Genomic DNA, 11879 nt, shown 5'->3' with positions numbered 1-11879 from the left:
GATGAATTTAAGCAGCAAAAACCTTATCTATCTTAACCAACGACTAGGCAAAACAACAAATATCACAATGCTAAGCAAAACTATAACAAGCAACTATACGGAACAACAAAACAGTAAACTATAACAAGGCAGGTGAACCTACAAGCTCTACAATATTAACAAACTATGACTTATTAAACTAAAATAACAAAACCCATGGTGCACCTTATGCTATGGGGAAGTCACAGAGGGCAGAGTGGTATGTGCCCAGGATCCAGCTCCCAAGGAAGCCAAGGGATGGTGGCTGCAGCAATGAATACAGCTGAAAGCAGGGAGCCCCGAAGCAAAGCCCACAGGAGCAGAGCTTAGCAGCGGCACAAACTTATTTTTAGCAGCAAAGAGCAGTGGAGTTTAAGAGAGGTTTTAAGACACAGACCAAGGTTTAGCTTGAGTCTGTGTGCTGGGGAAACAGAGCCAGCAGCTAAAATAATAAAATAAAAGTAGGGAAAGTTTCACAGCGGGATTCTTACCAGTCCCCAAGGCAGCAGCAAAGGCAGAAGCAGCAGCAACATCAGAAGAAGCAAGGAGGGCTCGGTACAGTTTCAATAATCAGGAGATCTCTCAGGTAGCAATTCGTTCTTTGTGGGGGGGGGTATAAAAACCAGGGGTACGCTCAAAAATAAAACGAGAGCAGAGAAAGGACCCCCCAAAACCCCTGGCTGATCAGACCAGGCAGCAATGCAGGAACCTTTCTGATGTTTGTTTCAAAAATGTCTGTTTTTAAAGGCAAACTCAGGCAGTTTCCCGCCAGTAATCCTGATAGGCTCCCTCTGTCACAGGGGAGGAGGCACAGGGAAAAACTGCAGGTGAGCACAGAAACATGTCTGGGCAGAGTCCTGTGCAATAGGTGACTCAAAAGCACATGAGGCCTATGATTCATGCCCAGGATCTTAAAAACACAATAGGTCTTGCAGCTCTGGACTTTGCCTGCCCTACACCGAGCCCAGGTTCAACGAGGTGATAACAGGACTAACCCTTTGAACAGGGCAGTGGTCCCATTTAGCACACAGCACAAGTGGCCATCCCTTTGAGAAGGGCAATGGCTCTTGTTAAACAACTTAAGGGGCCCTCCCTTTGAGAAGGGCAGTGGCCCTGGTAAACAACTTAACAGCCAGGGAAGGGCGGCCCCAGAGAACAAAAATAAAATGGAGTATGGGGACAGCTGTAAGAAACAAAATGAAATAGGGGGATAGCTGTAACAGACAATATGCAAGAATGATACAATAACATTAACTTTGTACGTTTGTTATCTTTTTATGTGGTTTGGAGCTTTGTGTCTTACTAATTGTGTTAATAAAAGTGGTGAAATCTTTGCTCTGGCCTCAGTGTAAGTGTCCTCTTTGTGCACCCGGGGTTCCCAACCAGCTACTGAAACTGATAACCTTGATTCTGTTGTGCCTGATTCTGAGACTAGAACCCTACAATTCCTCTGCTCTTTAAATTAGTCTTAACTGGAAGTCAGTAACCATCAATAACCACTAAAGAACTGGGCTACAATAGTTAGAAAGCTTTTCCTAATATTTAATCTAAATCTCCCTTGCTGCAAACTAGGCCAATTACATCTTGTCCTACTCTTGGTAGAAATGGAGACCAATTGATTATCATCCTCTTCATAAGAACCTTTCATATATCTGAAGACTCTTATCATGCCACACGTCAGCCTTCTCTTCTTTAAGTTAACCAGGCCTAATTCTTTTACTTTTACTCATAGGTCAGGCTTACTAAAACTTATAAATTTTGTTGCTCTCTTGTGGACTCTCTCCAGTTTGTTCCTAACTTTCTTAAATTGTGGTGCCCAAAAATGCACACAGTACTCCAGCTGACGTCTCTCACTCGTGTAAGAATTACAACACACAGGAGTAATAGCATAAAACTGTTTTGCAATGATAAAGCCTTATGCTGCAAGATGATCTCCATAAGTGATATAACTTCATGGTCAAGTAGGGTTTCCAACATTCCCAGTTTCGCTGAGAGTCTCCTAGAATTGGGCTCAATCTTTCGGAGTCTACTAAAGCCAAACTGGGAGATTTTAGGCCTCTAAAAGTCTGGCGGCACAGCGGGGCTAAGGCAGGCTCCCTGCCTGCCCTGGCTCCATGCTATTCCCGAAAGTGGCCAGCACCTATCTGCAGCCCCTGGGGCAGGGCCAGGGGATCTCCATGTGCTGCCCGTGCCCCAAGCACCAACTCCACAGTTCCCATTGGTTGGGAACTGCATCCAATGGGAGCAGCAGGGGTAGTGCCTGTGGGCATGGGCAGCACAAAGAGCCCCCTGCCCCTCCCCCAGGGGTTGCAAGGATATGCCAGCCACTTCCAGGAGCAATGTGGGGCCACGGCAGGCAGGGAGCCTGCCATAGCCCCACTGCACCACCGACTGGTAGCCATCTGAGGTAAGCGCTGCCCAGCTGGACCCCACACTCCTCACCTCCTCCCACACCCCAACTCTCTGCCCCTGCCTGGAGCCCCCTCCTGCACCCAAACTCCTTTCCAGAGCCCACAGCCCCTCCCGCACCCCAATCCCCTATCCCAGCCCTAAGCCCCCTCCTGGAGCCAGCACCTCACACCCTCTCTCGCACCGAGTACCCTCCAGCACCCAAACTCCCTCCCAGAGCTTGCACCCTGCACTGCACCCCCTGCCCCAGGCTCAGCCTGGATCCCCCTCCTACATTCCAAAACCCTTGGCCCCAGCCTAGAGCCCGCACCCCCTCCTGCACCCCAACCCACTGCCCCAGCCTGGTGAAAGTGAGTGAGGGTTGGGGAAAGCAAGTGATGGAGGGAGTGGGTATGGAGTGAGCAGGGCGGGGTCTCAGGGAAGGGGCGGGGCAAAGGTGTTTGGGTTTGCATGATTAGACAATTGGCAACCCTATGGTCAAGTATGGTAAATGGTACAAGTGCCATGCCAGTTAACCAAAGCTTTAACTAAGGCTACATCTACACTACAGGGGGGGATTGATGCTCTGAGATCGATCCACCAGCAGTCGATTTAACAAGTCTAATGAAGACCCACCAATTCGACAGCAAATTGCTCTCCAGTTAACCCCTGTACTCTAGCCCCACGAGAAGAGTAAAGTAAATCAACAGGAGAGTTTCTCCCACCAACCCCCCATGGTGTAGACCTTGCGGTAACTCGACCTAAGGTATGTCGACTCCAGCTATGTGAATAACATAGCTGGAGTTGCATAGCATAGGTCGACTTACAGCAATAGTGTATGCATAACCTAAGAAAAGTTTCTAGTCCTTTCATTTAATGAAGACAGCCTTCAAAGCATAAACTGATCAGAAGGATCCTAAGTGTGGTACAGTAATTCCTCCTAAAAATCACACGAATTTCTAGGAAAAATCACAACCCCAGCAACTGCACTTTCTCCTATTCCCCTCCCCACTGCCAGCCATCAGAAGTATTTCACAAGAATCTTGCAGCTCTTTCTCTCTCTCTCTCACACACACACACACCAGCAGAATCTTCACCCCTAGCCATCCCTTTTGGATCCCTGATTTCATCAGCAGTTCCCCCACAACAGTAATGAGAATCTGGTGGCATGCACCTGTATCTGAACCACCACTTTCTTTCCATGAACTTCTCATAAATAAGAACACAATCAAATGTTCATTATAAAGTGCAAAAAGGGGTTGCAAATCTGTTGAAGCCAACTGGCAGGTTTTCTTTGCAAGGATATTTGTGAATACTTTTCATTTGCTGTATTTAACTCTGCACTTATTACTTTTTTAAAAAAGTTTCTTGGTATAAACTCTTCTCTGCTTCTAATATGATGTTCTCAAATAGCTTTTTACTTTGCCCTTCAGCCTGCTCTTTGCCACTTTCTTTACAGCTTTTCAAATCTGCCCTTTTGAAGTTCACCATCACAGAGCTATCCTTGCGTAAAAATCAGAACCTTCAGAACTTTTATGCTGAACATCCTGTCATAAACAGATAGCTAAGGGTTAATGTCTCTTTCACCTGAAGCACCTGACCAGAGGACCAATCAGGAAACTGGATTTTTTCAACTCTGGGTGGAGGGAAGTTTGTGTCTGAGTCTTTTGTCTGTCTGCCTGCCTTCTCTGAGCTTTGGAGAAGTAGTTTCTGTTTTCTAATCTTCTGTTTCTAAGTGTAAGGACAAAGAGATCAGATAGTAAGTTATATGGTTTCTTTTCTTTGGTATTTGCATGAATATAAGTGCTGGAGTGCTTTGATTTGTATTCTTTTTGAATAAGGCTGTTTATTCAATATTCTTTTAAGCAATCGACCCTGTATTTTGTCACCTTAATACAGAGAGACCATTTGTATGTATTTTTTCTTTCTTTTTATATAAAGCTTTCTTTTAAGACCTGTTGGAGTTTTTCTTTACTTCAGGGAAATTGAGTCTGCACTCACCAGGGAATTGGTGGGAGGAAGAAATCAGGGGGAGATCTGTGTGTGTTGGATTTGCTAGCCTGATTTTGCATTCCCTCTGGGTGAAGAGGAAAGTGCTTTTGTTTCCAGGACTGGGAACGGAGAGGGGGAGTCACTCTGTTTGGATTCACAGAGCTTGTGTCTGTGTATCTCTCCAGGAGCACCTGGAGGGGGGAAGGGAAAAAGGATTATTTCCCTTTGTTGTGAAACTCAAGGGATTTGGGTCTTGGGGTCCCCAGGGAAGGTTTTTCAGCGGGACCAGGGTGCCCCAAAACACTCTAATTTTTTGGGTGGTGGCAGCAAGTACCAGGTCCAAGCTGGTAACTAAGCTTGGAGGTTTTCATGCTAACCCTCATATTTTGGACGCTAAGGTCCAAATCTGGGACTAAGGTTATGATACATCCTCAGCCAAATCTTCAAGCTGGTGTAAATGTGGCTCCATTGACTGCAACAGAGCTAGATCAATTTGCACTAGCAGAGGGGTTGGCCCCATATCTTTGTGCTTCGTTGCAGCATTTCCTAGATTTATAGCTAATGAACTGAAACCTTCTCAAGTTTCAATAATGGCCTTAAATTACCCTCCTTCCTCCTACTCTACTTCTTTTTTGGGTGGGGAGGAGGGAAGGCAAGGATTCTTCTGAATCCTCTACTCAAGAGTTTGAGGCATGGAGACAGAGAAACTTGCTCTGCATGGGGTAATGCTGTTGTTCCAGGATACAGCTCAGAGCCTTAATTGTGACAGCAAGGAACAGAACACAATAGGAGTGTATCTCACGGCACCTGCTTTCCTTTTTGGCAAGAGTTTGCTCCTCCAAGCCAGCAGGTGTTTAATGCTATTAAATTTACAGGTAATGAAAGCTGTTGAATTTTAAAACATCTGGGTAACATATATTATCAGAACCCCTTTTCAGTCTAGGGCTCTAAAGTGATTTTGAAATCTGCAGAAACACATTAGTAACCTGCACAAAAATGTGTTTATTTCTGAACATGTGCCCATGTGACTGTAGGATACCACTAATATCCGCATGCTTGTGACTATAATGCCCATAGCTTCTGAATCAGGAAATACTAGGAAGGCTTTCAGAAGCCAGATATCCCTAGCATTCACCATGCAACGGGTTCCATGTGGATCACATAATCAGTCATACAGAAAAGCAATTTATTTTTCACATGGTTGCTGCAACCCATCATGTCTGCTCCTGCACAGGTTGATGCGTGCCACTTGGGTTGCTCCTGTGTGCAACATCAGATGCAAGGAGTAACACAGTGGCTAGAAAGAAATCACAAATCTGCAGAGTTCATTGGCTTTCACAAGAATGGACCAGTTATGTGTAATAACTACTGAACCATGTGAGAGGCTGAGAGAAGAATACAAAATACTTGGAAATATGTTTCATGCTTCAGTCCAGCTGACATTTTCTAATCTGGGTTTCTTAAGTCAGGTACCTAAACAGAAGTAGCTGAATATTGATACTGAGCAGCCAGAGACCAATGGAAATCAAAATGGAAGGTATTAATATCAATGGGAGCTGCAGGTGTTGGGCCCCTCTGAAAATCAGGACACTAATTTAGGCATCTAACTATAGATACTTAAGTTGAAAAATTTTGGCCATTACTCTTAAATGAGTTGTCTGTTATTTTTTAAATTAACACATAAGAACTCACTGATCACAGACCCGAGACTCTTCTGCATAAGCCACAGTGCAAGCCCTGTTCTCTTTAGCACATTCCAGGGCTGGCATATTGGCGTGTGGGTTCTTTTCTCCTCCAAAAGTACTGTCAAAGTTTGGTTCTTTGCATTACAGTAGTGCCAAGAGTCCTCACCTATGCTAGGCACTGTACATGCAGAAGACTGCCCTGCCCTGAAGACTTTAAAATCTAGACAAGAAAGACAAAAGAGGTAAGGGAAACAGGCACAGATGAAGTAATTTGCCCAGTCCAGTGCCCTGTCCACTAAAACTAGAGCACGCTGCCCCCCTGTTTCCCCCTATGACTATATTTCTGCTACAACTTTCTTCTCCTCCATCAAGATTTGCAACATCAGGATATAATTATTTCTATGAAGAATTTATAATAAGTAAATTTAGCACATGGAACAAAATACTGCAGTGACTTTATCTTTTTCATTAACAGTTATAATTATCAATGGGAGCAGGGGATTTTGAGAAACAAATATGTTTTCACAAATTCTTTGAGGAGCAGTTATTTTGTGTTACTGTACTAAAGTGGTTTGTGTAATAAATAATTCCATCACAGGTGTTCTGAGATGTCTTTGCAAAGCTAAGATAGTAAGGAGGTAGGAGAAGGAAAAGAGGGCACTATTATGTTGTATGACAGCATAACATGATTTACAGTATGTAACATTTTCATTAACACTAAGTTCTGCATGTATAACTAAAGTATTTTCTCAACAGAGATGGACCCGAACCAACAACCTAGATATGAACACTACTAAATTTTGGTGAAGTTCAGATGTGGATCCAAATGTGGCATCTGGCCCCCACCTTTACTATAGGCTAAATTTCTTTAGAAAGAATTAGTTTGGAATAATGTTACCAAACGCAGCTCTTTCATGAAGATGGAATACAGAATCTTCAGCACCAGGGACCGTGAAACACGTGCCATTCTCTGCCAAGGGAGACAGTAAAGCAAAAGTATAATTAGAAGCCTGATTCAGTACTCCATATTTGGTAAAGCATCCATTAACACCAAGGGGAGCTGTGTCCAAGTAGAGGGCTTCAGGACTGGGGCTTTGAGCATTACACCTTGAGCAATCCCTATCATGTCACAGACACTATTTCACCTCCCTATAGAAAGGATACTTCGTTTCAGTACCAGCTGTGGCTGAGTCTTCAAACACCTAAGGTACTTGGATGCCTAGCAGCAAAATCCCTTAGGCAGCTTTGAAAATCAAGCCTCACAGTTTCCTCAGATAACCATGCCTTAAAAATAAAGAGGCAAATTATCAGGGCCTCCCACAGCACAGAGTGGTTACTCATCTGTATGATTTGGCTCTCTCAGTTTCCTGTGGTGGAATTCTAACTTACGGTGATTGTTTATTTTTCTATATCTGTTGAATTATTGGAAATTCGCTCTGCCACTATCTTCCCTTCGCCAGATCCCACATACTGTATTGGGTATATTATTTCTGCAGCCCATTAAAAAATAGGCTTTGTAATAAAAAGCTCTGACTTTCCCCCAGGTACAAGAGAAGAGATTGTATACATTGTTTTATAATCGATGGTAGATTATCAATAATCAGTTTTCCAGTGGATTGCATGCTTTTGCTCAACCCCCCCACACACACATTTTCCAAAATTTCACAAATATTTTAGCTATTGTGATTTTTGGTGGAAATTCACATTATAACATTCAAAATCTTCATAAACAAGGATCACTCTTCTTTCCCTTCCCTCTCTGCATATGGAATTTTATTACTGAGCACCGAGCCAGCCAAAGCTGAACTGTACAGGATGAGTTGGATTTACATGGTTGCACACTGGTACTATGGCATTTCCAAGTGGTTTTTACAGGTTTAGCCTTGTCTTCACAATCTCATAAATGACATCCAATTCCAAACAAGATGCAGACAAGAAAACTGCTTAACTAACTGGTTCAGAGATGTGTATTTCTTATTACTATTATTATTAATAAATAGTAATTCTAATCAAATAAAATAAAATAGAATATTAATAATATAGAACAAAGATAAGCACACACATCTTTTGCAATCCCCAATTGCTTTGGAGAACCATATATATTACTTAAGAAACTTACGCCACTACAGAGTTAAACTCTCCTGTGCTCACTCTGTCTGGAGTTCCTTTGTGCTCAAAACCGGGCTTCTAAGGTAGCTCTGTATGTATATTTTGCTGGTACTAAGCATGAGGACTGTCTACTCCAGTCAACTTAATCAATCAGGTGGTGTTACCTATGACTCGGGCTGGTCTTTTCAGTCAAAACTTTTTCTCAGTGGAAAATTGGGTTTTAAACAATATGAAAATTCACAAAGAAACTGTCTGTTTTCATCCAAAAAACCAAAATCCTAGCACCCAAAAAGTTTACTGCTGAAAACTAAAACATTTGGGGGGGAGGGGGGGTTCAACAAAAAGGCAACATTTCCCATGAGGAAAAACAAAAAAAACATTTTCCAGTCAGCTCTTCCTATCACTCATTCACACATCAAATAATCTTTTTTTTTTCTGATTTCCAAAGAGACTAATTCAAGAGAGTTTGTATTCATTAATAGTTCTTGCAGCCACTGGTTAATACCTGACACTAGGTTAATACTTTTAAAAATATCTGTTAATACTTTTAAATCCCAAAACTGACTCTTCAACCCATTTGAAAAGAATGTAGCTAAAGAAAATATAACCTATGGGAATGCCTATGCAGTCCAAACTGCCTGCTCAGAAAAGAGCTTCTTTCTGTTCAGGATCGGAGGGGTCACAAGAAGGGATCTCTTTTAAATTAATCTCAAGGATTTGGCTTCATAGACTATTTCCAGAACTCCTTAAATATTTTTTCTGTAGACACTGATAGGAGTTTTGCCCTGTTGAAAACTCTATATGTCCAGGGTATACAGCTTTACATGCAAATTGTTGCAGATTTTCACTGATGAAAGAGCAGAAGTTGGCCCTATATTTTTTAAAACAATAAGATAATATATAATGGAAAAGGAGGGTGGGAGAGTGGTCCTCTATAACCTCTGTAAATATACAATCACAGTCAAAGACTAAAGAAGAAATAGTCAGGCCAGGGAACATTGACTATAGTGGCAGAAGAAACCAGGAAATACAATCCCCGTGATGCACCACAGTGGCTCATAGAATATCAGGGTTGGAAGGGACCTCAGGAGGTCATCTAGTCTAACCTCTTGCTCAAAGCAGGACCAATTCCCAGGCTCAGGCAGCTGCCGATCAACATCAACCAGATATTAAATGTTTCAATTTTCCTGACAGAAATTCTGCCAAAACTGATCTTTCCCCACAAAAAAAATTCAGCTTTGACAAAGCCTCATTTTCCAATGGGAAAATGTCAATTATTTTTTAACCGGCCCTAACTGTGAACCCTTCAGGGCAGGGACTGTCTTTGTTTATACAGCACCTGGTATGGGGCCCTAATATCTGTTTAGAGTTCCTGGGCATTGCCTTCCATAGAAATAATTAAGCATATTAATTGTTTGTATCTTGAGTATTGTAGGTCTGGATCTCTTATCTGTGCTTTCAGACATGGAGGGATGAGTTGCATGGACCCTTCAAAAGTTGCATAAGCATTCCAAATAATATAATAATAATTAAAAAAACATTGGGAGGCACAATACAGCTACTGACATCCTTTGCTCCTCAGACCATATTCCTACCTTGCACCATTAATTATATTGTTCTTTGAAGTCAAATCCAGCGGAAAGTTCAGATATGCATTTATCACAACAATGGAAAGTGAATTTCTGTTTCTTTTCCTTTTCCTTTGTGCAAAGTCATTACCAAACATACTGACTGGGAACCCTGGGGATTTGGAAGCAGCCAGATTTGGAACAAGAATACAAATACCAGGATTTTTTAGTTATAAAAAGAGTGCATTTGGGATACTGGAAAAAAAAAAGAGTCAAAAGCAGGCAAGGGGTTGAAATTGAGAAATTTATATTTGAGAGGAATTAATTTCATGTAATTAATTTATTTGGAAGATTTTGTTTAGAGAATCACTTAAAATGCTAAAAGTTGCATCTCCTTTTTGCATATGAAGGAAGGTCCAATGAAGCCCAATATGGATCCCACTGCAGTGAATGGTAAAACTCCTATTTACTTCTAGGGTTGGATACCATACTGGGATATAAGCAAGTGGGGAAGGAGGTGAGGGAGAGACAAAAACAATCAAAACAGAATTATTCAAACTTTTTATTTAATCCAAGCATTTCTTGATTCTAACATTTGACTGATCACAGATACTTTGTAAAGCTAATTGTAAGAATAGAGTGTATTTTTACTCCTGTGGGCATTATGGTAGTTGTTAACAGTGGCTTGGTCTTTGTTGCTAATGGTCATAACATAGAGTATATCTTTCTTTTTTTCTGACTGCTACCTTACTTGTAAAGCAGCAGGAGTTGCTGAGCACTCCAACTCACAAGTCAGTCAGCAGTTCGTCTTCAAGGATTGATCAAAGTTCATATTTACAGTAACATAACGCCTCCAGAGAGATACCCTACTTCTCACTATTCAAAATATTCAACAGGAAGCTGGAAATATCAGCAATTACCTTTTAGCTATTCCTTACCCAGTAATCTCCTTGAAAAAAACAACAATCTGGACCAAGTTATTTGCATGATGCTTCTGTTAACACATGATGCTAGATATCTATATTGTTACATTTCAAGTACCATCCAAATGTTTCATAATCAACTTTTTTAGCTCATAGGAGATACAAAATTCAAACAAATGCAGGCTTCGGTGGAGGGAAGCTATGTTTAAACATCATTCCCTGCCTGCCTGCAGAGTATAATACTTTTTAAAAGCTCATTTGACACATAGAAATACATTTCACTACCCATAAACACAGTAGCTGTATGTATAAGAGAACAGGTAAATTAAACTATATAAATGGAATGCACTGAACAACAGGAGGGGAAGACAACTGAATTTAAATCAGTTGAAATTGAGGTTCTTTATATTAAATGTTTAAAAAAAAAACCCCAAACCTCTGAAATATTTATGTTCAGAAATCTTGATAAAAAAAACTTCACAATTCTTGACTCTGGCAGTCCCTGCTATAATAATAATCTGGACACACTCTGACCCCCGATAGATTTCATTGCAGGATCAGGGCCCAACTTGCCCACTCAGCTCTTAGCTGCTAAGACTGGACCCAGGTTCTCTAAAGTACCTCTCTTCTTTAATAAAAAGCTACATTGTATTAGTTTACTTGCTTCAGGCAGCTCTCTAAATATGTTCATGTCAACATAAATATCATGACCTAATGCATCAAATTTGTTTCATTTTTGTGCATTTATTTCAATCAAGATTTTTTCCTCACTTTTTTTTTCTGTATTCAGTGCACCAAGCACTAACAGTTGGAACCCTAAAATATCCCCCGCAGTACTAGAGTTGTGAAAAATGGAGATACTCGACTTGCTGAATTATTTCCAAATACAGTAGTTCTCTATGCATCTCTGGTATAAAGTGAAAAAAGTGAAACTTAATCATTAAAAGAAAACCTGTTTGGTTTGTTTAAAGTGTGAAAGTCTTATGCTATGTAGTTAGAAATTATACTTCCTTACATGTTTCTTAATCTGATGCAGTTTTTTCCCCTCTTGCTTTTAATTTGACATGCCAGTCAAAATTAACATTAGGGAAAACAGCAAACATAAACCTTGTAATTTATATGCCTTCACATCATACGCCATAATAGCTCTCATCTTGGCAAAAGTTAGCAGGTTGTTCTTTGCTCTAGGAGAAAAT

This window comes from Gopherus flavomarginatus, chromosome 2 (genome assembly GCF_025201925.1).
Source record: "Gopherus flavomarginatus isolate rGopFla2 chromosome 2, rGopFla2.mat.asm, whole genome shotgun sequence".
NCBI lineage: Eukaryota > Metazoa > Chordata > Testudines > Testudinidae > Gopherus > Gopherus flavomarginatus.
This window is presented reverse-complemented; position numbering follows the sequence as displayed.